Source organism: Papio anubis, chromosome 2 (assembly GCF_008728515.1).
Source record: "Papio anubis isolate 15944 chromosome 2, Panubis1.0, whole genome shotgun sequence".
Lineage (NCBI taxonomy): Eukaryota > Metazoa > Chordata > Mammalia > Primates > Cercopithecidae > Papio > Papio anubis.
The window spans coordinates 183,006,964-183,031,668 of NC_044977.1; the positions used below are offsets into that span (position 1 = coordinate 183,006,964).

General features: G+C 47.0%; 1 protein-coding gene across 2 annotated transcripts in view; it reads left to right on the top strand.

Moving 5' to 3' along the window:
- The first annotated feature begins 4,667 nt into the window (after positions 1 to 4,667).
- ST6GAL1 (ST6 beta-galactoside alpha-2,6-sialyltransferase 1) overlaps positions 4,668 to 24,705 on the top strand; it is a 144,801-nt gene continuing 124,763 nt past the window's right edge. The window contains exon 1 of one of the 2 annotated variants that reach the window (XM_003895250.4): positions 4,668 to 4,775. The gene's annotated coding sequence lies outside the window, so the exon portion shown is untranslated. The remainder of the gene's footprint in view (positions 4,776 to 24,705) is intronic. The other variant, XM_021934969.2, reaches the window with a different exon arrangement.

Consider the following 24,705-nt stretch of genomic DNA (forward strand, 5'->3'; position numbering starts at 1 on the left):
CTGTGCGCTTAAATTAGAGATGCTGTTATTCTCTCTCTCTCTCTCTCTTTTAATAAAGCAAAGGAATTCATTTCTTACAGTTATGGAGGCTGAGAAGTCCAAGGTCAATGGACTGTATCTGGTGAGAGCTTTCATGCAGGTGGGGAGTCTGCAGAGTTCCATAGTGGCACAGGGCATCACACGGCAAGGGGGCTGAGCATGCTGCTATTTTCTTTCTACTTTTAAACTTCAGTTCTACAGACTTACTAGACTAGCTGTGTATATATATATAGTCATTATCCATAAGGCTAGAAGCATTGAAAGCCAACATGGTGGGCACAGGCAAACCACAGTTCTTTTAGGCCCCTGAACCTATCCTCATATTAGACAACATGTACTGAAGAGGAGACCTGACATGAAGAGGAGAGCTGTGAGGTTTATTTAAGGAACTTGATGAGTGTCTGTAGTGGGTGGGGAAGAAAGATTCGGGAGGACATTTTCAATTGCTTACTGTCTTTTTCCCCCCCCCCCCCATGAAACATCACCTCCAATTCAAAAGTGTTATGAACGTATTATTTGCAGGTGGATTGTTGTAAATGAAAATTATGTGTAAGGCATTATGTGTATTAATCCTTAAGCTGTCTGAAATGATGACTGCACAATGTATTACCTAAAAATATTATATATTGGCTAAGGTTGAGGTCAAGGGTTGGGGGAGGAATGGGGGATGTGTTAGTCTGTTTGGGCTGCTATAACAAAAACACCATAAATCGAACGGCTTGTAAACAACAGGAGTTTATTGCTTATGGTTCTGGAGGCTGGTAAGTCTGACATTAAAATGATGACAGACTTGGTGTTTAGAGAAGGCTCAGTCTCCTGGTCATAAGTGGTACCTTCTAGCTGCATGCTCACATTTTGGAAGGGGCTAGCTAGCTCTCTGGAGTCTCTTTTATTTATTTATTTTTTTTAACATATATATATATATTTATTTATTTTTGAGACAGAGTCTTGCTCTGCTTGCCTAGGCTGGAGTGCAGTGGCATGATCTTGGCTCACTGCAACCTCTGCCTTCCGGGTTCAAGAAATTCTCCTGCCTCAGCGTCCTGAGTACCTGGGACTATAGGCAAGTGCCATCACGCCCAGCTAAATTTTTGTATTTTTAGTAGAGATGAAGTTTTGCCATGTTGACCAGGCTAGTCTTGAACTCCTGACCTCAGGTGATCCGCCCTTTTCAATTCCCCAAAATGCTGAGATTACAGGTGTGAGGCACCATCCCTGGCCCCGGTCTCTTTTATAAGGGTGCTAGTTCCACTCGTGAGGGCTCTGCCTCATAATCTAATTACCTCCCCCAAACACCCCACCTCCTACTACCATCATCTTGGGGGTTAGGAATTCATTGTACGAATTTTGGGGGATACAACATTCAGACCATAGCAGGAAGGTGTGGGTGGAGGGCCCAGAACTGAGATACTGTCCAGAGGGAAAGTGGGTATCTGTACTCCTCAAAAAAACCGAAACCAACCAGTCAAGGCAGGGACCCCAGAGACGATGGGAGGAGAGGCCTCACATGTATAGACTGGGGAGGACCAGATCATCTCCAAAGTAATGCCCCAGCCTCTGCCTCTCATTTATAGGTCAGAGGGTCCCCACTGATGAGAGAGAACCTCAGTGGAGGCTGCTCCACAATGGTTCCCATCCTGGAATTTTACCACGAGCACCCCTGCTTGCCCACTCATCTGTCTCAGAGGTCCAGGAAATTTTCGCACCTGTCATATCATCTGTGCTTATCTCAGCGTTGAGATAACCTTTTCCCTTGTTTTCTCCTTAATTTGATTTTCCAGTTCTCTGGAAAAGAGAACTGTGGAATGGGGACTGGACAATCTTTGAAAGAGCCTCTCCTGCTTTTGTTCTTAGTTTTTTCTGTTTTTTGAGACGGAGTCTCGCTCTGTTGCCCAGGCTGGAGTGCAGCGGTGCGATCTCAGCTCACTGCAAGCTCTGTCTCCTGGGTTCACGCCATTCTCCTGCCTCAGCCTCCCGAGCAGCTGGGACTATAGGTGCCTGCCACCATGCCTGGCTAATTTTTTGTGTGTTTTTAGCAGAGACAGGGGTTCACTGTGCTAGCCAGGATGGTCTCGATCTCCTGACCTCATGATCTGCCCGCCTTGGCCTCCCAAAATGCTGGAATTACAGACGTGAGCCACTACGCCTGGCTGTTCTTAGTTCTTAAGTAGTGTTGACACATGGGTGATGACGAAGGAGATGATTAAGGCTTTCAAAGAATGTGGAAGAATGTGTCAAATTCTCTCTTCACTTCCTAGATGACTTCAGTTTCCTAATCCATAAAATAGGACAAAGACCATTACTTATCTGATGAAAAGGAGAGACAGTGTAATAAGCAAGGTGCTTTGAATACTGTATTACTCCATTTTCACACTACTGAGAAAATTACAAATTACCTGAGACTGGGTAATTTATAAACAAAAGAAGTTTAATTGACTCACAGTTCCACATGGCTGGGGACGCCTCAGGAAACTTATAATCATGGTGGAAGCTGGGGGGAAGCAGGGCACATCGTACATGGTGGCAGGTGAGAGAGAGGATACAGGGGAGATGCCAGACACTTATCAAACAACCAGATCGCGTGAGAACTCCCTATCGCAAGAACATCATGGAGTAACCGCCCCCATGATCCAATCACCTCCCATGAGGTCCCTCCCCTGACACATGTGGATTACAATTCAAGATGAGATTTTTGGGTGGCGACACAGAGTCAAACCATATCAGATCTCCAAATGGTAGCTATTATTTAGATGTCCTTTTCTTCTGTCTTGACACAGTCACTGACACAGTTCAGGCTCTTATTATATCTCCACTGACGTCAACTTCCAATCTAGTCTCTTGCATTCTCTGCTTCTGCCATCTATTTTCCAGTGTGGTGCCAGAGGAATCCTTGTAAAATACAAAGATGCATGTCATGCTACTGCACAGAATCTTTTAATAGCCTCCTTTTTTTTTTCCCCTTTTTAGAATAGGGCCTAAAATCTTCAATGTAGCATCTTTCCAGAAACAGTCTTCTGAACTTGTCTGCTTCTATTCATTCACTCATACATACATTTTACTGTTAGGAGCACCTTCTATATGCCGAACACTAAGCTAAGTGTTTCACACAGGTCATTTCACATAATCCTGAAAACAATGCTTTCCTTAATATCTCCATTTTGCAGAAGAGGAAAGGGAGGCTCACAGGATGTGGAACTCACCCAAGAAGGCACAGTTAGTTGGTTATAAAGATTTGAATTCACTCTGGCTGGCACTCCCTTCAATTGGAGCTCTTTCTACTGAGCAAAAATGTCTCAGGGGCAGTAGGGAAGGGAATGACAGCATCAGCAGAAGGGAGCCAGGATCAGGACAGGGAGGAAGCGGTGTTTGGAAGAAGGGTGCTGGGGACGGGGTGCGGATGTAACTTCCCTTTCCAAGGTTGGTGATGGGGAGTAGGCACCTCATTTGGAGACAGAACTTTGGGCCTGGGCTTCAGGCACTTTAAGTGTGCACTGGACTTTGTGTTCCCAGAGGACCCCCAAACATTTCAGTACCTCCTTCCTTTCCCCCTTCCCACCCAGCACACAGCCTGGTGCCTAGCGTGCACTCAGTAGACAACTGGGATATGACTATTGCCTCTGGTAGTCACATCCTCTCTTTCGGCTATGGAAGGCTGGAGTCGAGGCCTTAAAGGCCCCTCCCGCCCTTCTGTTGGGCAGTTTTTCTGTCTTAGGGAAATCGCCGTGGGGCTATCGGGGATGGTCAGTACGCAGCTTGGTTAATCCTCTTTCCTTCCCCAGCAGCTCCACCGTCGTCCGGGTGAAAAGAAAGAACCACGCTCCCTTCACCATCCAGGCTGAGGCTTCGGTCTTTCAGCTTGCAGCTTGGGGTGGAAGCCTCTGGGTGCAGGGGTTCGAGGGCGCTCTTCTCCCTCTGTATTTGCCATTTGAGAGCGCCTAGTACGAGCCATGCCCCAGTGTTGGCAGGTTAATGCCAAACGCAGTGAAAGATTTTGTTCTTTCCTATTCTAGATAAGAGGAATACCAGTCTTCAGAGAGGTTAAGTGACTTCCTCAGGGTCTCGCAGTCAGCCGGTAGCAGAGACCGGGTGTATAGTGCCCGCATATTAGGACCAAAAGCCCGACACTGCTAAATTCACCCCTCGCGGCCAAGCGGGCAAGAGGCATTTAGGGGTCTTTGCGCAGCCGCGTAGCCCCTCCCACTTGGTCCTCGATCCACCCTCCTTGAGGGCAGGCAGGATTGTGGCATCACCCGGTGCCTTCATCAGGAATCTTTAACCCCAAGCCCGCTCGCTAGCGACCTCCAGGCCGGTTTGGTGCGCGGTGTGGCCAGTGGCGAGAGGTGGAGTGGGGGCGGAGACCGACCCAGTCTTCGCAACTCTATTTGCATACGGAGGCGACTCGCTTCCTTCCCGCCCCTCCGCCGCGCTCTTCCTTCCTTCTCCCGTCCCTTCCAGTCTGCGTCTTCTGTCCCCCGTTCCTCCCCAGCGGACCCCTCCTCCGAGACTCCCTCGTGGGGTTCCCAGCTCCCGGGCGCTCCTGCCCTTGCCGAGCGCGGTTTCTGGAGTCACCTGGGGGAGGGGAGTCCTGGGCAGGGCAGGGCCGGGCTGGGGAAGACGCCTGGGGCACTGCCCGGCGCTAACAAAGGGAGCCGGTACCGACCGGCGTGGGCGCGGAGCGGGCGGCCGCCACTGAGCGGGCTGAGCAACCGCAGCCTCCGCGGCCGAGAGTGCAGCGAGTGAGTAGGGGGTGCGGTGGGCGGCGGCGCGGCCCGGGCTCTCCCGGGAGGAGTGTGATGCAAAGGGGCGCGGGAGGATAGCGGAGCCGCGGGGCCCGTGGCGCGCCTAGGGCGCAGGGAATCTCTCTCCAGAGCCGCCTCAGTTGCCTTGGCTCCGGGGCTGGCCGCCTTTTGGCTGGGGGTGTGTGTATATTTGTCCGGGCCAAAGGGCCACCCAGGTTTCTCTGTGGCTCCGCGAGCCTGCGGATCCACAACAAACCCACGTGCGCGCAGCCCCGGGGAACACCGATTTCTCCACCGCACCGTCAGTGTTTGGCTGGGGGGTGGGGGGGCGTGGGGAGGGGCGGTGCGCCTCGCAGAGTCCGGGTTCCTTCAAATCCTGCCTTCTGGGTTTACTGATCGACAAATTGGGGCCCGCGGCAGCGGAGGGGGCACAGGCACCATAACAAACGCACGTGCGCCCTGCCCAGAGATCTGGACGCACCGCAAACCCTTAGGGGCTGCCCTGCGGTGCCGGGCCATTGTCTCAGCCTAGGGGGAGGGAGTGGCTCTAGAGGCGCCACTTGCTGGAGGAGGGCGAGAGAGACATTTAAAAGGTACCGCTTGGGCATCAGACTAAACTGCCAGACTTAAAAGGGAAATCAAAACAAGAAAGCAGCTACAAAAACGTTACTCCAGGCTGAGAGTCGGTCCCCGGCCGTGGCGCATTCGTTTGGGTGAAGTGGGCCACCCCTCACCTTCACCTCCTGGAGGGCTCTTAGAGATGTGGGTTGGGTTAAGGGTCTAAGGGTGCCCCTCAAAAAAAAAAAAACATAGTGCTGGGTGCACTATTGTTCCCGCACTCTGGCGATTGCGTCTGTGGGGGATATTTTGGGCGCCTCCTCAGCCTTCGGGAAGAATGGTCAATGTACGCGTCGCCCAGTGCGGTCCTGTGCTTTACCTCTGAGGCCCGTGTCCGTGTGCCCAGACACCCCAGATGTCACTAGCCCCTTTTGGCTTGTTATGCATTTTCGCAAGCAAGGCCAGCCGAGACCTCATGTTCTAGCTGGGGACAAACAATTTTCAGTTTTGAGTTTATTTGAAAGAAATTCCGAGACCCGGAAAGAGAGAACTCTTGTTTGTTTTGCTTTTTCTTTACTTACATATGCTCAGCTCAGCTTTGCAGATGTTAATCAGACACGATCTGCCGCAAGGAGATGGTTTCGGGGTGAATTGGTCTCTGAGGCGATGGTGTTGGTGCAGGTTGTGGGCGTGCAGTGTGAGCAGGAATGGAGGCGCCGCCACCCCAGTGTGTGCCTGCTGCCTCACCTTGGCTAGTGTGGCTGAAGATTAACCTGTTCCCGGAGAGGAGGGGACCTGGAGAGCCTCCAATCCTATTGCACTGTTACTGAAAGGGTCTAGAGAGCATCTAGGGAGCCTTCTTATTTTACAGGCAGGAAGCTGAGGCCGGGGAGTTCAGCCACTTGTCCAAGTTTAAACCGGGTGAAACGGGCCACAGAAAGAACACTGAGTGTGGGTCTCCCAACTCCCACTGCATCGCCCTGCCGGCAACTAAAGGCAAAACCGGGATTCTGTGGTTGGCTTAAAAGGCAGTGGCCTTAGGCAGAATAGGGTTAAACAAAGAATAATTCAAATCGAAAGCTGCACCCTTCCATTATCCCTTTCAAGAGTTCTTTATTCTGTTGAGAAAAAAATAGATTTAGTCGTTCCTTACTCTCCTTCTAGCCTTTCAAAAGCTTAGTTATTTTTCTCTCCTGGCTGCCCCTTCCCCTCACATTGGAATAAGGCCAGCTACGGAGACTCCGATGTTTTGCCTCTCATCCTTGTGCCAGGAGGCCTTTGTTTGGGCAAAAGCATGGGCTGTTGACATCAGCCGCACGGGGAGAAAGTGTCTCTTAGAAAGCTACTCCTGAGTCACTTGTGAGAGCATTGTTTCCATTGATTTTATTAAAGTTACTTTTTTTTTTTTTAAATGAGAGTCCCATGGAAGTAGCTGCTTATTTTTGTATTTGGCAGAGAAGTAGGAAAACCAAAACAACACAGAGAAGCCGGATTTCCCCAAAGTTAACATGTTGTTTTGCACTGTCCCTGTTATCTCCTAGTTACACTTGTTTCTTTTCCTTAGAGTTCCCAGGGTGTCATGATGATTCTGGTAGCATCAGGAGGCACCAAATGCCTAGGCAGATAGGGGCGGGGGGTACCCGGTGAAACCCCCACCTCCAGGCCAAAGACAGTTTAAAGCCTGAAAGCCAAGCTCCAAGTTAAATCCTCAGACCAGAGTGTGAACTTCTGTTTGACATGCTTTCCCCTAATTGATCCCTACTTTTCACCTATTTTACATATACCTACCCTTTCCTAATTGGCTTTCTACACTGCCGTGCCCACCTTTGAGTGATGTCTTTGCTTTAATCTTTTTTGCATACTCACAAACCCGGTCAGCATGCATTCCCCATTCTGAGTCCATAAAAGTCCCTTGACCCAGCCACACTGGGGAGCTTTTCCGTCTTCAGGTAGGGGACCAACCCCGCGTCTCCTCTCTGCTGAAAGCTGTTTTCATCACTCAGTAAAATTCTTCTCTGCTTTCCTCTCCCTTCAATGTGCAGTGTACCCTCATTATTCTTTGGTGTGGTGCAAGAGCTTAGAGCCACTGAATGCAGGTACAAGCTATCATACAGTGAGCTGGGACACACTGGCATGGCTCAGGGAAGCACAGGTGGGGCGTTGCTGGCCGGAGGACCAAGAAGAAAAATCCTACGTCAATTCCACTTGGCTGTGCCGTAAAGTTTTCTCACCAGGACGCTGACCCTGTAAGGAACTTCAGAAATAATCTGACTGGACCCTTTTACTTTCCCGATGGGAAAACTGAGGCCTAGAGAAGAGAAATTATTTGCCCAATGATACACAACAGTGCACGGTCTACTTTTAGTGCCCCTTTTTGCATAAAAGGGAAATTGTTGCATTAAATCAGTTGTTGTTGGTACTCCACAGAAAAGCCAAAGTTATGGTTGTTATAACAACACCCTTTAAGTCAGAGAACCAACTCCTTATGGATTAAAATAGGTTTGGTTATTACGCAAAGCCAGGGATCCCAGTGGTAGGTATGCTGAATATTGCAGTTATCTCTGGGGATCAGCTTTCTTTAGTGTTTGCTAAATGGTTCACTTTACTCTTGTGCTGGGTTTTTCCATGTTTCTCTGTCTTGTGCTTCCCCATTTAGGGACTGCTTTGTGTGAAATCATAAGGCAAGAGGCAGTGAGAAGACAGAAGAGAGAGGCGCCACTTAGCTGTTCATGCTGCTTAACCTCTTGGGCTCCAGTTTCCTTCTTTGTACAGTGAGAGCCCTCCTTGCCCAGTCTCTGCACAGGCTGTTCCAGCAGAGCGGAAGATGCTCAGGCTTTAGAGCCATAGGAGGGGTTTGGGGTCATCTTCCTGTCTCCAGTATTACTTTAAGACCAGCAGGCTGGGCCGGGCACGGTGGCTTACTCCAGTAATCCCAGCACTTCAGGAGGCCGAGGAGGGAAGAGTTCGAATTCCTTGAGCTCAGGAGTTTGAGATCAGCCTGAGCAACAGTGAGACCACCTCCCCCACCGCCATCTCTACAAAAAATAAAAGAACAAAATCAGCCAGGCATGGTGGCGCGCTCCTGTGGTCCCAGCTACTTGGGAGGCTGAGACAGGAGAATCGCTGGAGCTTGGGAGGTGGAGGTTGCAGTGAGCTGAGATCTCGCCACTGCACTCCAGCCCGGGCGACAGAGCGAGACCCTGTCTCAAAAACAGAAAAGGAAACAAAACAAAACAACAACAGAACACCAGCAGGCTGCTTCTGCGTTGTGTAAAGTGACGGGAGTAAGGTGTATGAATCTCCTGGGGTTGTTGAGGGCATTAAGTCACATGACACATTCTTACGACCGGTCAGACCTCTTGGCAGGCTTGAGTGCTTACCAGCTTTCAAAAAAAAATTTTTTTTTTAAACTTTTATTTTGGGTTCAGGGGTACATGTGCAGGTTTGTTATACAGGTAAACTTGTGTCATGGGGTTTTGGTGTACAGAGTATTTAGTCACTCAGGTACTAAAACTTGTACCCAGTAATTATTTTCCCTGCTCCCTTTCCTCCTTCCACCCTCCACCCTTCAAGAAGGCCCTGGTGTCTGTTGTTCCCCTCTTTGTGTCGGTGTGTTCTCATTATTTCGCTCCTACTTATAAGTGAGAACATGTGGTATTTGGTTTTCTGCTTCTGCGTTAGTTGGCTAAAGATAATGACCTCCAACTCCATCCGTGTTCCTGCAGAGGATATGATCTCATTCTTTTTTATGGCTGCATAGTATTCCATGGTATATGTGCACCACATTTTCTTTATCTAGTCTACTGTTGATGGGCATTTAGGTCTTTACTATTGTGAATAGTGCTGCAGCGAACATATGTGTGCATGTGTCTTTATGGTAGAACAATGTATATTCATTTGGGTATTTACTCAGTAATGGGATTGCTGGGTCAATGGCAGTTCTATTTTTAGTTTTCTGAGGAATCCCCACACTGCTTTCTACAATGGTTGAACTAATTTACACTCCCACCGACAGTGTATCAGCATTACCTTTTCTCTGCAACCTTACCAGCATCTGTTACTTTTTGACTTTCTGATAATATCCCTTCTGACTGGTGTGAGACCAGCTTTTAAAGTGGTAGAGAATGTTAGTGGGAGAATGACCCCATAGGGTAAGCTCGTGGGCTCAGATTAGAAAAACCTCATCTTTCACAAAGAGGTGTAAAGCAAGGCCTGCCAAGCTGTCAAGGGAGGCTTTGAGTAGTTGTGAAGTTTGTGTGACTCTAAGGTGACTAGAACTAGTAAAAAAAAAAAAAAAAAAATTAAAATCAGAACCTTCACACGTAAGTGAGTAAAATCTTGAGTCATTCTATTTATGTGTTCTGTGTTTACTGACAAACAGGTGCTGGGGGTGGAGGGGGTCTTGTGTTTAACCTGAGATTACAAAGAGCATGGAGACCCATTCTTTGCCCGAGGAAAGCCCAGCCTAGCTCCACCACCCTCACTTAAAACACTTTTGGCTCTCCCTTAGAAATTGCCCTCAGGAGCCCAGAGGAAATTGATCTAATTTATCTCAGTATTGACCTCTGGGGTCCCCTTCTCTTCATGAATAAAGGCAAGAGCAGGTGGTAAATGACAGAGTAGAAGAGGGAAGGCTTCAGAGAAAATCTGGCCCTCTGGAAATATGAGGACATGGTTGCATTAAAAAAATACAGGAATAATTCATTAATGAAATTCAGAGTAATTGTTCTGGACCATTAGATTCCTGAGAATTTGGACAGGGAGTTAGTTGCTCCGATGTAGTATCAGTCATTTATTCTGTAAGAACTGAATTAGAGGCCAATGAATTTTTTCTTGCTTGTCTGCAGAAAGCTATACGATGGCATTCTGACTCCTATAGATGTATTTTTGATAGACTTATATGTAACAGTAACATTGAGCAGTGCAGTGTCACCATATTAAAATACTGAGATGATTTTCTCAATCATTATTATACTGGAAAGGTCAGGTTAGCCTTCAGAATCAATGTAGTGATTTAATTTTTATTTATTCTGATTATAAAAATAAAGCTAGGGGCGAGGCACAGTGGCTCATGCCTGTGATTTCAGCACTTTGGGAGGCCGAGGCAGCTGGATCACCTGAGGTCAGGAGTTCAAGACCAGCTTGGCCAACGTGGTGAAACCCCATTTCTACTAAAAACACAAAAATCAGCCGGGCATGGTGGGCGGGTACCTGTAATCTCAGCTACTTTGGAGGCTGAGGCAGGAGAATCGTTTGAACCCGGGAGGCGGAGGTTGCAGTGAGCCAAGATTGCACCACTACACTCCAGCCTGGGTAACAGAGCAAGACTCTGTCTCAAAAAAAAAAAAAAAAGCTTGCCTGTTGAGGATAATTTGGAAAGTTCTGTACAAAAAAGCATAGAGAAACAGAAAAAAATTCCGCTATCCAAAGCCAACCCCTCTTAACAGCTGGCAATTTTCCTTCTTTTTTTTTTTTAAATGGATTTATTTTTTATAAATGGTTGCAAACATACTGTATGTGCAGTTATATCTCTTGCCTCCTTGCTTAACTTTCCCATATATACATTTCATGGTTAACATTGCATTAAAGCTGTACCCTTTCATTCATCACCCATATCAGCTGTTCAGCTTCTCCAAGGTCGTGTGGACCCCTGGGATCTCATCATTTCAGTGAGGGCCTGTAAAAAATTTCAGGAGCCTCCAACTGCCTCTGCCTTTCCCACCGTTGTCTCAAGTGTTCAGCCGTCACCCATGGGTTCTTTGGAGGTCTACAGGTACTGGTATTACAGTGGGGAGAGAAGAGGCCTGCACGTGGCCTTGAGTTCTAGTCTGCCCTTGTGACCTTCAAAAACTTAACTTTAATACTCCAGTCTTCGTGTCTGTACGTGTCAAATGAGCAACTGCAGTGTCACGTATTAATTTATTCACCACATATCTGAGTGCCCACTCTAAACCAAAGATAAATAAGAAGAGCTTAGTTTTTTAGAAGCTCGTAGTTCAAAGGAGGAGGCAGGGGTAACAAGAGATTAGTGCAGGATGCCGGCGACCGTGAGGAGGGGGTCACCAATGACTGGAGCAGTGGGAAAGGCTTCCTGCGTGAGGCCACATTAGACAGCCAACCACATCGAACTTTCTCTTACTGTAATTGACACCGTGATTAAAATATCTGTGAAGAGCCAGGTGTGGTGGCTCACTTCCGTAATCCCAGCACTTTGGGAGGCTGAGACAGGCAGATCACCTGAGGTCAGGAGTTCGAGACCAGTCTGGCCAACATGATGAAATCCTGTCTCCACTAAAAATACAAAAAACAGCCAGGCATGGTGGCGGGTGCCTATAATCCCAGCTACACGGGAGGCTGAGGCAGGAGAATTGCTAGAACCCGGTAGGCAGAGGTTGCAGTGAGCTGAGATCTCACCACTGCACTCCAGACTGGGTGACAGAGCACGACTCTGTCTCAAAATGAAATGAAATGAAATAAAATAAAATATTTATGAAGAAATCTCTGTTCATTTTCCAGATGATTCCCATCGGATAGTCCTAAAGTTGAGATTACTGGGTTATACTTTAAAGGGTATGACCAGTTTTAAAACTTCATGGATTTAGTTCAATTACCTATAAAGTCTTCAAGTAGCTAAATATATATTGTGGAAATGGGAAAAACTAACAGCACAATGAATTTGGGATTTGCATTCTTGCCCACTATGTACCACCTATGTAGATTTGGGCAAGCTACTTAAGCTTACTAAGCTTCCATTTCCTTCTCTGTAAAATGGGGATAGCAGACCTTATCTCATAGGCAATTATGAGCATTAGATAAAATCATAGGTAAAAGGCTCAGTACAGTGCCAGGTATACAGGAAGCACTCAGTTAAGTAATAGCTGTTATTGTTATAACTGAGGTTTTCACAAGCCGCACACTTTTGCTCCTGGTATTTTTTCTTACCATGACGGCAGGCTATTGTTTGGCTTTCTGTGCTGAGGGAAGCAGAAAGTTAATTAAAATGGAAACCCCCACCAAGTGACAAGTTGAGAGACAAATGATCACTCACATGATAGGTCAAAAAAAAAAAAAGTCTTTTTTATTATGGAAAATTTCAAACATACAAAAGTACAGAGAAGAGTGTAAGGAACCCTATATATCACTTGGCTTCAACTCTGACTGAAACTTGAGGCTGATCTGTAACCCCATCATCAACCCCAGATTACATGCAAGTGCATCCCAGACATCTTATCAGCCCAGCCATAGCTATTTCAGTCACATGTCACATGATGCGTGTTTGAGGCACTGAGTTGTGTTGGCTAGGAACCTGTCTCTGCTGTCGCAGTCATGGGACTGTGTGTGTGTATGTGTGTGTAGTGGGGATTGGGAGTTAGGAGAGAGACAGAAAGTCAACCGAGGAACTGTTTTTTTTGTTTTGTTTTGAGACAGGGTCTCGCACTGTCACCCGGGCTGGAGTGCGGTGGGACGATCATGACTCGCTGCAGTCTCTGACCTCCCAGGCACAAGCAATCCTCCTGCCTCAGCCTCCCGAGTAGCTGGGACTACAGGCATGCACCACCACACCCAGTTAATTTTATTTTTATTTTTTGTAGAGATGGGTGTCTCACTGTGTTGCCCAGGCTTGAAATCCCGGGCTCAAGTGATCCTCCTGCCATGGCCTCCCAAAGTGCTGGGATTACAGGCATGAGCCACCATGCCCAGCCTCCAACCTGGGCACTTCTTAAGTTTTACTGCCCAAGTAAGGAGGCCTTCTTGTGTCCCGAACAGACAGGGTGGAAGGAGCACTGAATTCGGAGTCAGGAAACCTGATTTCAAATAAGGGCCCCACCCCTTAATGGATGTATGCTTTTAGAAAATGACTTTTGAATTTCTTGGGGCATATTTGTAAACATTTTGTGAGTATTATATGAGATAATCCATGTGACAGCTGAAGTGGCTCAATAGGAGTTGGACCTAAATCAGACTCGAGCCCAGCCTTCCCTTCCCGAGAGGCAGTCTCCAGATGCAGCTGAGGTCCCTGACTGCCACCTGCGGCCTCACTAGAATGCATTCAGGGAGCGTTGCTGCCGGTCTCTCATGCCGAAGATGTGGTGGTGGCTCAGATGAGCATCTGACTCACACAACGCCCCATGCTTGCAAATCTCCCGTCCCCTCTGTTAGTGCCTTTCCTCTGCTTTATGGATGAGGGCAGGGGATCCAGAGAAGGTCCCGGTCCTTGGTAGCAGGCCCTCTCACACCCCTTCTATGGGAAGGCAGGATCCCCTCTCCACCTCTGACTTTGATGATTCTTCGTCTCCTCTAACTTCCTGTTATACCCAAGTAGGAATTTTTGACTCAAATAAAATCGGAAAGTCGATCTGATTTAGTAATCAAGTCAAAGTCCTCTCCTTAATCCTCTGGGACACCCATTATTTCAACACCTGGACTGTGACTTGTGGTCTCTGGCTGTTGCTGGCTAGCTATGTGACCTTGGGCAAATGCATGCCACCCTGGGTATGCCACCTCGGAGAATCAACGCTCAGCCCTGTGCAGCGCCGTCCAGCTCTGAGATTAGCAAATGAAACATACATGTAAGACTGGGAGGCTTCTTCACATAAATAATAAATGAAATGATTTTTTTTTAGAAGATTGAAATGGGGTAAAAAGTTAACCCCTCAGCTTATGCCATTCCTCCCTCATTCCACTTCTCTTTGCAGTGACTACGGTTTGCAGTTTGATGTCTGTCCTTCCAGCTCCTTTGTACACATTTATATAGGTATTTGTGGTTATATGCAAATACGTTTTTAAAACTCAGTAGATGGATTACAATCAAACTTGTTCAACCCATGGCGTGGGGGCTGCATGTAGCCCAGGATGGCCTTGAGTGCGGCCCAACACAAATTCGTAAACTGTCTTTAAAAATTATGAGGTTTTTTTTGCATTTCTCTTTTTTCTTTAATCTCATCAGCTATCATTAGTGTTAGTGTATTTAATGTGTGGCCCAAGATGATTCTTCCAGTGTGGCCCAGGGAAGCCAAAAGATTGGACATTCCTGACGTTATACTAACCCATTTACAAACTTGCCTTTTTCATTTTACTGTATGTATTGGAGGTCGTCCCATAACAGTGTTTATTTTTTTTTTCATAGCTGCATTGCATTCTATATTTTGAATGTGTTTTCCTTACCAATCTTCTGTTGATGGACATTTATGTATTCCCATAAAAATATATTTCTAAGTGTTTTTAGACCTCAAACATTACGGAAAGATAGTTGTAAATGTCAGTGGGTCAAATGAACCTGGTCCATCAAGTTCTGGAAAGGGTGGTGAGAGAGTGGGCACAGAAACACGGGGGTCTGCACTCTGGAAAGCAGATTGGAAGGGCTCTCAGGAAGCTACCAAGAGGCTGCTTGCATGGAAGGTTATTTTTGGAGGTAGCCTGCCTGGTTTGGTGTCCTCAGCTGCAAGTGCAAAAACTGAGCTGCATCATCACCTTCCCCTCCCCCTCTCACCATCCTTGGGCCTTCCAAGTTTGTTTCTGTTCTCAGGGTCAGGATCAGGACCTCGTGGGAGAACTGGCACTTCAGTGATAGAGAGGGAGGAGAGAGAAGTGAAGAAAAGGAGTGTTTGATCTCAAGCTCTGGAGGAGGAATTGTGATAGTTATATTGTACTTTGTCTGGTTGTTCAAACCTACCTGGAGTGTTATGCTTCCCTGGGTCCCCTCCAGAGAGTGATAAAATGATGCAAACCCAGAAATTGGCTACTTGAAAGACAGTGGCTTACGACAGCATATCGGAGGTGGGATAAATGTGGAAACTAGGACTTTCTAGTCTGCAGGAGATAAAAATAAGAGGCATCCTTTTCATGTGGAAGAAATCACACTTCATTAGAGGCACACTGAGTGGCTGCTGCAGAGGGGAGAAGCAAGATGGGGGTAGGTGAGGAGGGGAAAGAGTTGCAGGAAGACAAATAAGAACTGACTTAACGGAGCTACCCAACAATGGAACAAGCTATGTCACAAGGGTGCCGCTGCCGTGTTATAAAGTGATCCAAGCAAAAGTTGCAAGTTAACTTGTTTGCCATCAGAGGACTTCTGCGTTGCAGAGGGGTTGACGTCAGTGCCCACGTAGGCCCCCTGCAGCTTTGAGAGTCTGTGACTATGGGGCAAGAAGCAGAAAGGTGCAGACTAGAACTAAAGGGATGGGGCAAGTTATAGACAATGTAATGAAGCAATTTTCACCTGCTCTGAAAAGGTGGAATAAGATGAGCCATCAAAGGAGGCTTAAGCCTTGTTTCCCTTGGATCTTGGCAACCCTCTCCCTGTTCTGTCCTTGGCTTCAGCTCCCTTTGGCCTTGTATTCATAAATTATTTCCACCAGAATAGATATATGACATACACTTGACCAGGAAATCTGGCAAGGAAATGACCAGGAAATCTGGTTTGTCAGGAGATGACCAGGAAATCTGGCAACTGGAAAAGAACTACCTGCCCCAGGAGGATGACTGTACATTTTTTTCATTGCAGTCTTTGTAAATCTGCATCCATCTCCTGGTTGATGGAGTCTTCCCCAGCACAGTGCTGAGCTTCCAGCTTTAATTTTAGGAACGCTGTACCCTTTACAACCTCTTGACGGTCCTCTGTGCTGGAATTGAGGGCACCCATCATGTTTAAGGCTGATCCCTTTCCTTCCTGCAAGTGAAGAATAATGTTTTGACTTGAGTCTTAGCCAAGTCTGGTGAAGGAAACGTGGCAAAATTTACCATCTTCTGGGCTTTTGCTGTGTGCCTGGCCCTGATTAGGCATGATGTGTGTTCCCTCATCCAACCATCACAGCAAGATCTGCTGTCTCGGTATCATTCGCTCCATTTTGCAAATAAGAAAACCAAGCTTCAGAAAGGGCTAGAAACTCATCCAAAGTTTCACTGCTGCTGAATGGTGAGGCTGGGATTGGGTGTAGTACAGGTTTTTCCACTGCTAATAATTCCTAGTCCTTTGAGTCTGAGACATGGTTAGTCCTTTTGGTTCACTGGGGGCTTCACTGAATAATTTCTCCTTACAGAGTTTTTCTTCCATTTCCTTAAGAACATGTTAAAGAGCTCGTGAGCTAGTCATGTGTGACTAGCATGCCTTTTAGATTCAGCATACTTTTGCTCCTTTTTCTTTTTAATAAGAGTTATTTGGGTCAAGCCTGGTTTGCACTTGTTTTATTTTTTCCTTGCCCTTTAAAGCGGTGATATCTATCTGTACCCATTATCTAGTTCAGACTGGGAATAAGCACACTGTTAGTGAGCATGGCCGTAGATTGACAGGTACCACTACTTGGCTACCTGAATTAAGCTTGTAAATGGAACTCAGTATCAGCACTGTTAACGGCTTATCTTGTAGTTGTGCTTTAAGGTTCTTAAGCAATTTCTTCTTTTGTAGAGTTTATTCAATAATTCAACATTAATTTGGTCATAAAATATTTGTTGAATGTCTGTTATATGCTCAGCATTGGGAATACCTTCATCAAGAACACACATTGTAGATATGTACACACATATTCAGTGTAGCTAGCAGAGCCTTGGAGATTAGTGGCAGACAAATCACCCATATCACCCTCTTCCTCTTTTCTCATAGTGCTTGCTTTGTTCTTTCACTCAACAAACATTGAGTGCCTGCTGCAGGCCATCCACAATGCTCATTTCTATTTTTTTATTTTTAAAATTTTAAAAAATTTATTTATTTTTAAGATAGAGTCTCTTTTGCCCAGGCTAGAGTGCAATGGTATGATCTCAGCTCATTGCAACCTCTACCTCCTGGGTTCAAGCGATTCTCCTGCCTCGGCCTCCCGAGTAGCTGGGATTACAGGGGCCCAACACTACGCCCAACTAATTTTGGTATTTTTAGTAGAGATGGGGTTTCGCCGTGTTGGCCAGGCTGGTCTCAAACTGCTGATCTCAGGTGATCTACCCGCCTCAGCCTCCCAAAGTGCTGGGATCACAGGCGTGAGCCACTGTGCCAGGCCTGCGATGCTCATTTTTAGAACATAGACCCAAATAATCCCCATAGTCTGTTCCTTCCAGAGCTTAGTTGAAGGTGGATGTGCACATATTAATCACAATATAGTGTGATAATGTGATGATTTGGGTGTGCACAGATGATGGGAAGAAGATACAGTGAGTTTGGGAAAGATTTCTGGAAGAGGCAACACACAAGCTGGTCTTAGAAGGTAGGAGCTCTCAGCCTCGGGGAAATGAGCATTTCTGGGGCAGGGGAAGGCTGCAGGAGCAAAGATTTGAGGGTGAGAAACGGCTCATTGTATGTGTCAGGGAAACACTAGCAGGTTGATATTCCTGGAGAGAAATGCATGAGGCATGAAGTGGTGGGAGTTGAGGCTGGAACCATTATATGCATTATTTAATAGAATTTTCATAACACTGTATACACTATTATTATCTCAAAATTTTTTTTTTTTTTTTTGAGATGGAGTCTTGCTCTGTTGCCCAGGCTGGAGTACAGTGGCGCGATCTCGGCTCACTGCAAGCTCTGCCTCCCGGCTTCAAGCCATTCTCCTCTCTCAGCCTCCTGAGTAGCTGGGATTACAGGTACACGCCACCATGCCTGGCTAATTTTTGTATTTTTAGTAGAGACGGAGTTTCACCATATTGGTAAGGCTGGTCTCAAACTCCTGACCTCATGATCCCCCCGCCTCAGCCTCCAAAAGTGCTGGGATTACAGGTGTGAGCCACCATGCCGGCCTATTATCTCAAATTAATAGGTGAGGAAACAAAGGCTGGAGATTCATGACTTGCTCAAAGTCAGACTGTGAGTGTGTTCAGTTGCGTGGACTTGAACATAGGCCTGCTTGCCTCTGGAGCCCATGTCTCAGCCTCCACTTCAGTGCCTGCAGAGGCAGGCTGTGAAGGTCTGGCTTGCTGGCTAAGATGATTGTTCCCTCTCTTAATGTTTCAAGGACAACATCCCTTGCCAAATCCTCTTCTTTCCACCTGCCTCATGGTGTTATCCACCTTTTTGTTAAATTGGGACCAGTGGGTCTGATGTTGACAGCTTTTCTGTAGCTTGGTTCTAGGGTTTACCTTCCTTTTTATCCAGCCAATCATTAATCCATAAATCTTCAAATAAAATCTTTATGTGCCCAACCATGTGTGAAGAGGGAGAAGATTCATCCTGTTTCTCAAAAGCTCCAGGTTCGTTTGTGAGCCCAGGTAGTGCCTGCGAATCCTTTAGCTTGGGGGAACCCTTTGGGAACTGGAACAGGAACAATCACAGTTGGTTGGAGGAACATGGGCTAATGGGCCTTGAGCTGTCCCTTTAAGGATGAGTAGGAGTTGCGAAGGTGGAGGGCATAACGTATGAGCAAAATTATTGTCTCACTTAATGGTGAATGGGACCTCTTTTGCCTATTCTCCCCATCCTCCAAGATAATTCCTGGGTTGGAGTTGGCTCTCGGGTAGAAGAGGCAGTATGGGGAATTCATTCATGCAAAATCAAGATTATTGAAAACTAATCAGATCCCAAAGACAAGATGATGAAACTACACAGTGAAATAAAAAAGGTAATTACAGAGCCAAGGAAGACATTGAGGATAAAAACAATGTTTACAGAAAAAGTTGACAGGAAACATAACAGAATCTGTTGAAAATTAAATTGCTAACAGAGAAGGAAGGCTTGAGGAAAATCACAGCCTACGCTGAGAAAAAAGATAAAGCTCTTAAATCAAAGATGTAAAGATCATACAAAGGTGGCCCTTCAGAACGGTCACTGGAGAGGTAATTGGAGAGTCTGCGGAGGCACGCATTGCTTTTGCTCATATTCCATTGGCCAAGACTTATCACATAGATAGACACAGCTGGCTGTAAATAACTGTGGGAAAAAGTCTCCAGCTGAGAGGCCATATGCCTTCTTAAAACTCAGATTTGGGGGAAGCTTTCTACTACTGAAAGGAAAACCTGGTTATTGGGATCAACTAGTATCTGCTTTAAGGGAAGTCATGTTGGTCTCACACGTGACTAAGCAGGATTGTAGAAGCCAGGTGAGGTGGCTCATGCCTGAAATCCCAGCACTTTGGGAGGCTGAAGCCTGAGGATCGCTTGAGGCCAGAAGTTTTGAGACCAGCTTGGGCAGCGTATGGAGACCCTAATGAAAATCATTAGCTAGGTATGGGAGTGCGTGCCTGTAGTCCTGGCTACTTGGAAGACTGATGTGGGAGGATCCCTTGCCCATGAGCTCGAGGCTGCAGTGAGCTGTGATTGTGCCACTGTGCTCCGGGCTAGGTGAAAGACCAACACCCTGTCTCTATTTGAAAAAAAAAAAAATTGTTGTAGAGTTCTGGGACAAAGGCAATGGGACTGAAGAATTTTACACTCAAATTACTTTGCAAGTACCTCAGGCACACATCCTCACACATGCAAGAATTTAGGGAATCTAGCGCTGACGAGGCCTTCTCAGGAAACCCACTTGAGGATGAAAAAGATTAATCAACAAACATACTTAGGAAGGCATAGTGAAAGGTCAATTGGTGAACTCTTAATCCATTCAAACAGAGAAGCAAAGCTAAGCACGGGCAGGGATGGGCAGTGAGGGCTAAGGAACAGAATGTGAGGAAGTAGAGAGAATATACCAGAAATAGGGGGTTAGGGGAGATGTGAGGAGATGTTAAGTGTTAACTTTAATTAGAAGTGTACCTTTTCTGGCCGGGCGCAGTGGCTCATGCCTGTAATCTCCGCACTTTGGGAGGCCAAGGCGGGTGGATCACCTGAGGTCAGGAGTTCGAGCCCAGCTTGACCAACATGGTGAAACCCCGTCTCTACTAAAAATACAAAAATTAGCTGGGCATGGTGGCGGGCGCCTGTAATCCTGGCTACTTGGGGGAGCTGAGGCAGAAGAATGGCTTGAACCCGGGAAGCGGAGGTTGCAGTGAGCTGAGATCACGCCACTCGAGCCTAGGCAACAGAGTGAGATTCCATTTAAAAAAAAAAAAAAATGTTCCTTTTCCTTATAAAATAGAATAATGAAATTAGTTATTTTATTTTACTTTAAAACATTTATTATTATTATTCTTTGAGACAGTGTCTCGTTCTGTCACCCAGGCTGGAGTGCAGTGGCACGATCACGGCTCACTGCAGACTCGATCTCCTGGGTTCAAGTGATCCTCCCGCCTCGGCCTCCAAAAGTGTTGGGATTACTGGTCTGAGCCACTGCTCCTGACCCCAAGCAGCTATTGTATAAAGCAATCCCCATCTATCCTTTCACACATCCTTTCTTCCATCCTCCACACTTCTATCCATATACAAATATGGAGATGTGAGGAATGAAATGAATTCATTTATTTTTTCCTGGATAGAGGGCTCTTGGGTGATTTTTAGCTCTACATAGTTTCGCATATTGATTGACTTTTTATAAAATAATGAACTAGTCTTACTTAAATAAGACCACTGAAGCTATTCTGAAAGGCGCCATTAGATATTGGTTCCCGGGGAGTGAAGAGTGGGAGGGGAGATACAGATGGATGAACACCATGGGGGATTTGAGAGTCATTTATGCAAATACCTCACTCTGGGTACACAGGTACAATTATCTCTGCTGTACACATGAGGGAACTGAGGTTAAGGGTGAGAGACCTGTGCTTGCTTCAGCAGCAAGGGATGCGGGAAAAGTACGATGATACAGAGAAGGTGAGCGTTAAAACATAGTGATGTTTATCTGCCCAGAGTCGCATGGTGGTGAAACTGATTGGAGCTCTCTGTGCTGCCTGCACAGCCGTGCCCGTGGTTTTTCTATTGTGCTATGATTTGTGGTGCACAGAGACCGGAATCAGCCACCTTTGTGAAACATAAAATGTAAAAATAATTGTGTAGGTAAATATTTGATACATAAGTCTATTTTATACATTTACATTTATGTTTAGATTTGTATTTATTATTACTTATATTTACCTATAAAATAAAACATGTTTTAGATGTAAATTTTGTAGGTACATTTTTAAGTAAATGTAAGAGCCTACGTTATGGTCCAGGCTCCACCATTCAGCGGCCGCGTGGCCCCAGGCTACTTAATCAGAACCCTAATTTCCTTACCTATAAAAGGCGGTAATAATTATGCCACTGCCTAGCCTGAGATGAGTTTTTATGTTCAAATTAGATCGTAGACGCTAAGGATGAGACAGTTTGAAAGAGGCACACAGAAGGGTTTGTTATTGTGGACACACCCCTTGCTCTTCTGAGAGCGTACATCTGTTAAAGCACGCACAGGGGTCTGTGAAAACTTTCACAGGCATGAGCGCAGCCCCTACAGGGTTCAAACAAATCACCTGGTCAACAGGCAAGAAACTGTGCTTCCCTGACTCAGATAACCGGCTGGAGGCTGCGGTGAAGGCAGCGGAGAGTGAGGGAGGGAGGAGGCAGGGAGTGTGTCTGCTTTCCCCCTGCCTGGGTGAGAGGGAGACCGCTCCTGCCTGCCTTCCTGGGGAATGTCTGGGCCCGAGTTGCGTCGGGATGGCTGTCAACAGCTTGGTGAGGGTGGAGGAGGCTCTTCCAGACGTGCCAAGCTACAGGAATGAATGTTGGCGCTGCCGCGCCAGCAGGCCCTGCCACGTCTGGTAGAGGCCAGTGGTCTGAAAGAGGGACAGGAAGGATAGGGTTGTCAGGGGACTTGGGTGGCCAGCTTTATTCTCCAGAAGTACTGAGGAGGACAAGGCAAGGCCCTGGCCTCAAAGAAATTGGGCTTCTGACAACACTTATCAAACTGGGCGGGCAGCCAGACCTCTGCACTGAGCTAGTGTGGCTGGAGGTACCTGACGTTTGTTCCGGGAAGGATCAGGTTGGTTGTAGGGTGTGGGTTTGGGCCTCATATGCTCTTGGGGGTTCAGAAACTAGAGAGTGTGTGTGTGTGTCTGTGTGTGTGTGTGTGTGTGTGTGTGTGGTCATTGGAGAGAGAACCAGGCTATTCCATATTGCTGAAGAGATCCGTTTCTTCCTTATCTCACTGGTCTCTCTGCTTTACCAACGCCTTTGGCTCAGCCTCAGCTCCAGCCAGCCTTAGTTCTGGAGGAGCCCCCTTAAATTCATGGCCCACAAAGGAGAGAGAAGACCTCTGATCCCTTGTGCCATGCTCACTGTGCTATGTGAAGTTTGCTATGTTAGACCATGACATCCTGGATGGTGGGGATGATGACTGGGTTCTCTGCACAGCCCTGGGCCCAGTATCCTGCCCAGCCCTTAGGAGGCCTCATGGAATGAGCTCAGCCTCCCTGAGGCTCCTGTTTGTCCACTGAGGTAAGAACACATCCAGTCAGCAGTGAGATGAGTGGGTGCTGTCTCCGTAAGATCAAGGTGTGAGAGCAGGCAGTGGATTTGCAGTAGCCCGTGGTGGGAAGCGTGTGAGGCTGTAGTGGGCCCTCCTGCTCCACCAGAGTCATTTTTCCTACCTGCCATTTCTAGCCTTGGAAATGAAAGCAAGCAGCCAGGTGAAAGAGGGAACATTCTCCGGGTTGGTTCACGGATCTGAGCCCTGGAGGAGAGTGAAGCTTGGGATCTCGTTCTTCTTGTCTTATCCTTTTGGGAACCAGGGTCATAGGAATTTGTTCCAGGTGAGAGAGGGAAGAAGGCAGGTAGAGAGCTGTGACGGGCAGCCGGGCTGAGTCATCGGTTACCTAAGAACCAGCCTCAGGGATTGCCGTTGTGGACTGCACCGTGCGGGTGCTGGGAGGAGGCTGGCCTTGGGCCTGAGCTGGAGGTGGTGGCTGACAGCGTGAGGAATGAATCCCCAGAAGATGCTTCCTGCCAGAGGGCTTGTGACGGCGGCTCCTCTTTTTGCTTTTCACAATGAACATCTTATTCTGGGCTGCACATTTGAATGAGGGGAAAAATCTGGCCAGGAGGAGATGAACCAAAGGCGTCTCACAGGGAATCCTTCTGTACTTGGAGAGTCCTGCCCTTGTCTCCCCAGCCAGATCCAGTGACTCACAGTAGGAGAGCTTGGAGGCAACTCACTGCCTTCCCTGTTAACTACCATTTGCAAGGTCACCTTCCTCAGAAAGACCTTATCATTTGGAAAAAAACCCCGCGCACTTTGTAGCCAGACAGACTTGGGTTTAAATTCCAGTTGTGCCACTTCTCAGCTGTGCAAGCTTGCCAGCTTGGCCTCTCTGGTCCTGGGTTTCCTATGTTAGTCTATATTCATCCTTTCTGCCTTACAGCATTGGTGTGAGTCCTAGATGTAGTGCTTAACCTAGTTTTGGGCACATGACTGGAGACCAATACATCGTGGTTATTTTGAATATCACAGCACATGTGAATGGTTATTCTCAGTTATTGGCCACCTGATGGTCCACTTTGCTAGGGGCTGTGAATATAAAGAGAAATGAGATACAGCCTCTCCCTGAGGAACTAGGAGGAGAGCCAGGCCTGTGGAAGAGGGCACAAAGGAAAGAAAGCTGCTCAAGTTGTGGAGGGAGCAGGAGGCAGGGGCAGGGAAGGCCAGAAAAGAGAGATGATATCCTCAAAGGCTTTAAAAGAATGAAGAAGAATCTGCTAGGCATTTGGGGCGGGGGTGGCATTAGATTCATCCATAAGGGAGGGCAGAGCTAACCGTGGAGGCTCCCTGGACGGGTGAGCCCTCGGGCTTCCCCTCTCTGCTGGCATTTGAGCCTACTCAGTTTGGGTCCGGATAGAATCTGCAGTCGTTTTCTGCCAGGTGGTTTTACATGGGCAGGAATCCAGCCAGGCCTGACTCGGGGAGATGGTGTTGAGGTGACACTTGTCATCACAGTGATCTCTCCATAGGTATCTGGGCTCCAGGCTTAGGGCTAGGAGCAGGAGTGGGCCTCGTTGGAGGGAGTGGGACAGATTACCAGACAGGAATTGCAATGGCAGAGCTCACTAAAGTGCAGGCTGCAGGTAGTGTGGATGGAGGGGCTTCACAAAATGGTACAAAACTGTTGTTATCAAATTCAGACAGCAGGTAGGTGGGAGGAGGGAGACCTGTGACTTCTGTGATTGCTGGGAAGTCCAGAGACCCTTTGTGCATTGCTCAGTGTCAAATAAAAGGAACTGGAGAAGACTACTTTGATAGTTAAGGATGTACATTTGTGGTTTTAATTATTCACAAATGACTCTAAAACTCTGTGATATGATATGATTGGGTGAATCATTTGAATGAGATAAAAACGGGATTTTATTTGCTGCATGCATGTTGTGTGTCACTTAGGTGGTGATAAAAACAAATGTAGAAGCTTTCATTTACTGAACTCTTACCGTGTCTAGGCATGCTATATGCTTTACAAGTATCTCATTTAGCCCTGGCTAAATCCAGCTCTTTGAACTCGATACCTACTCCACAAATCTGAGTGTGACCGTAGAAAAGCATGGTGTCATCCTGGATCAGAGT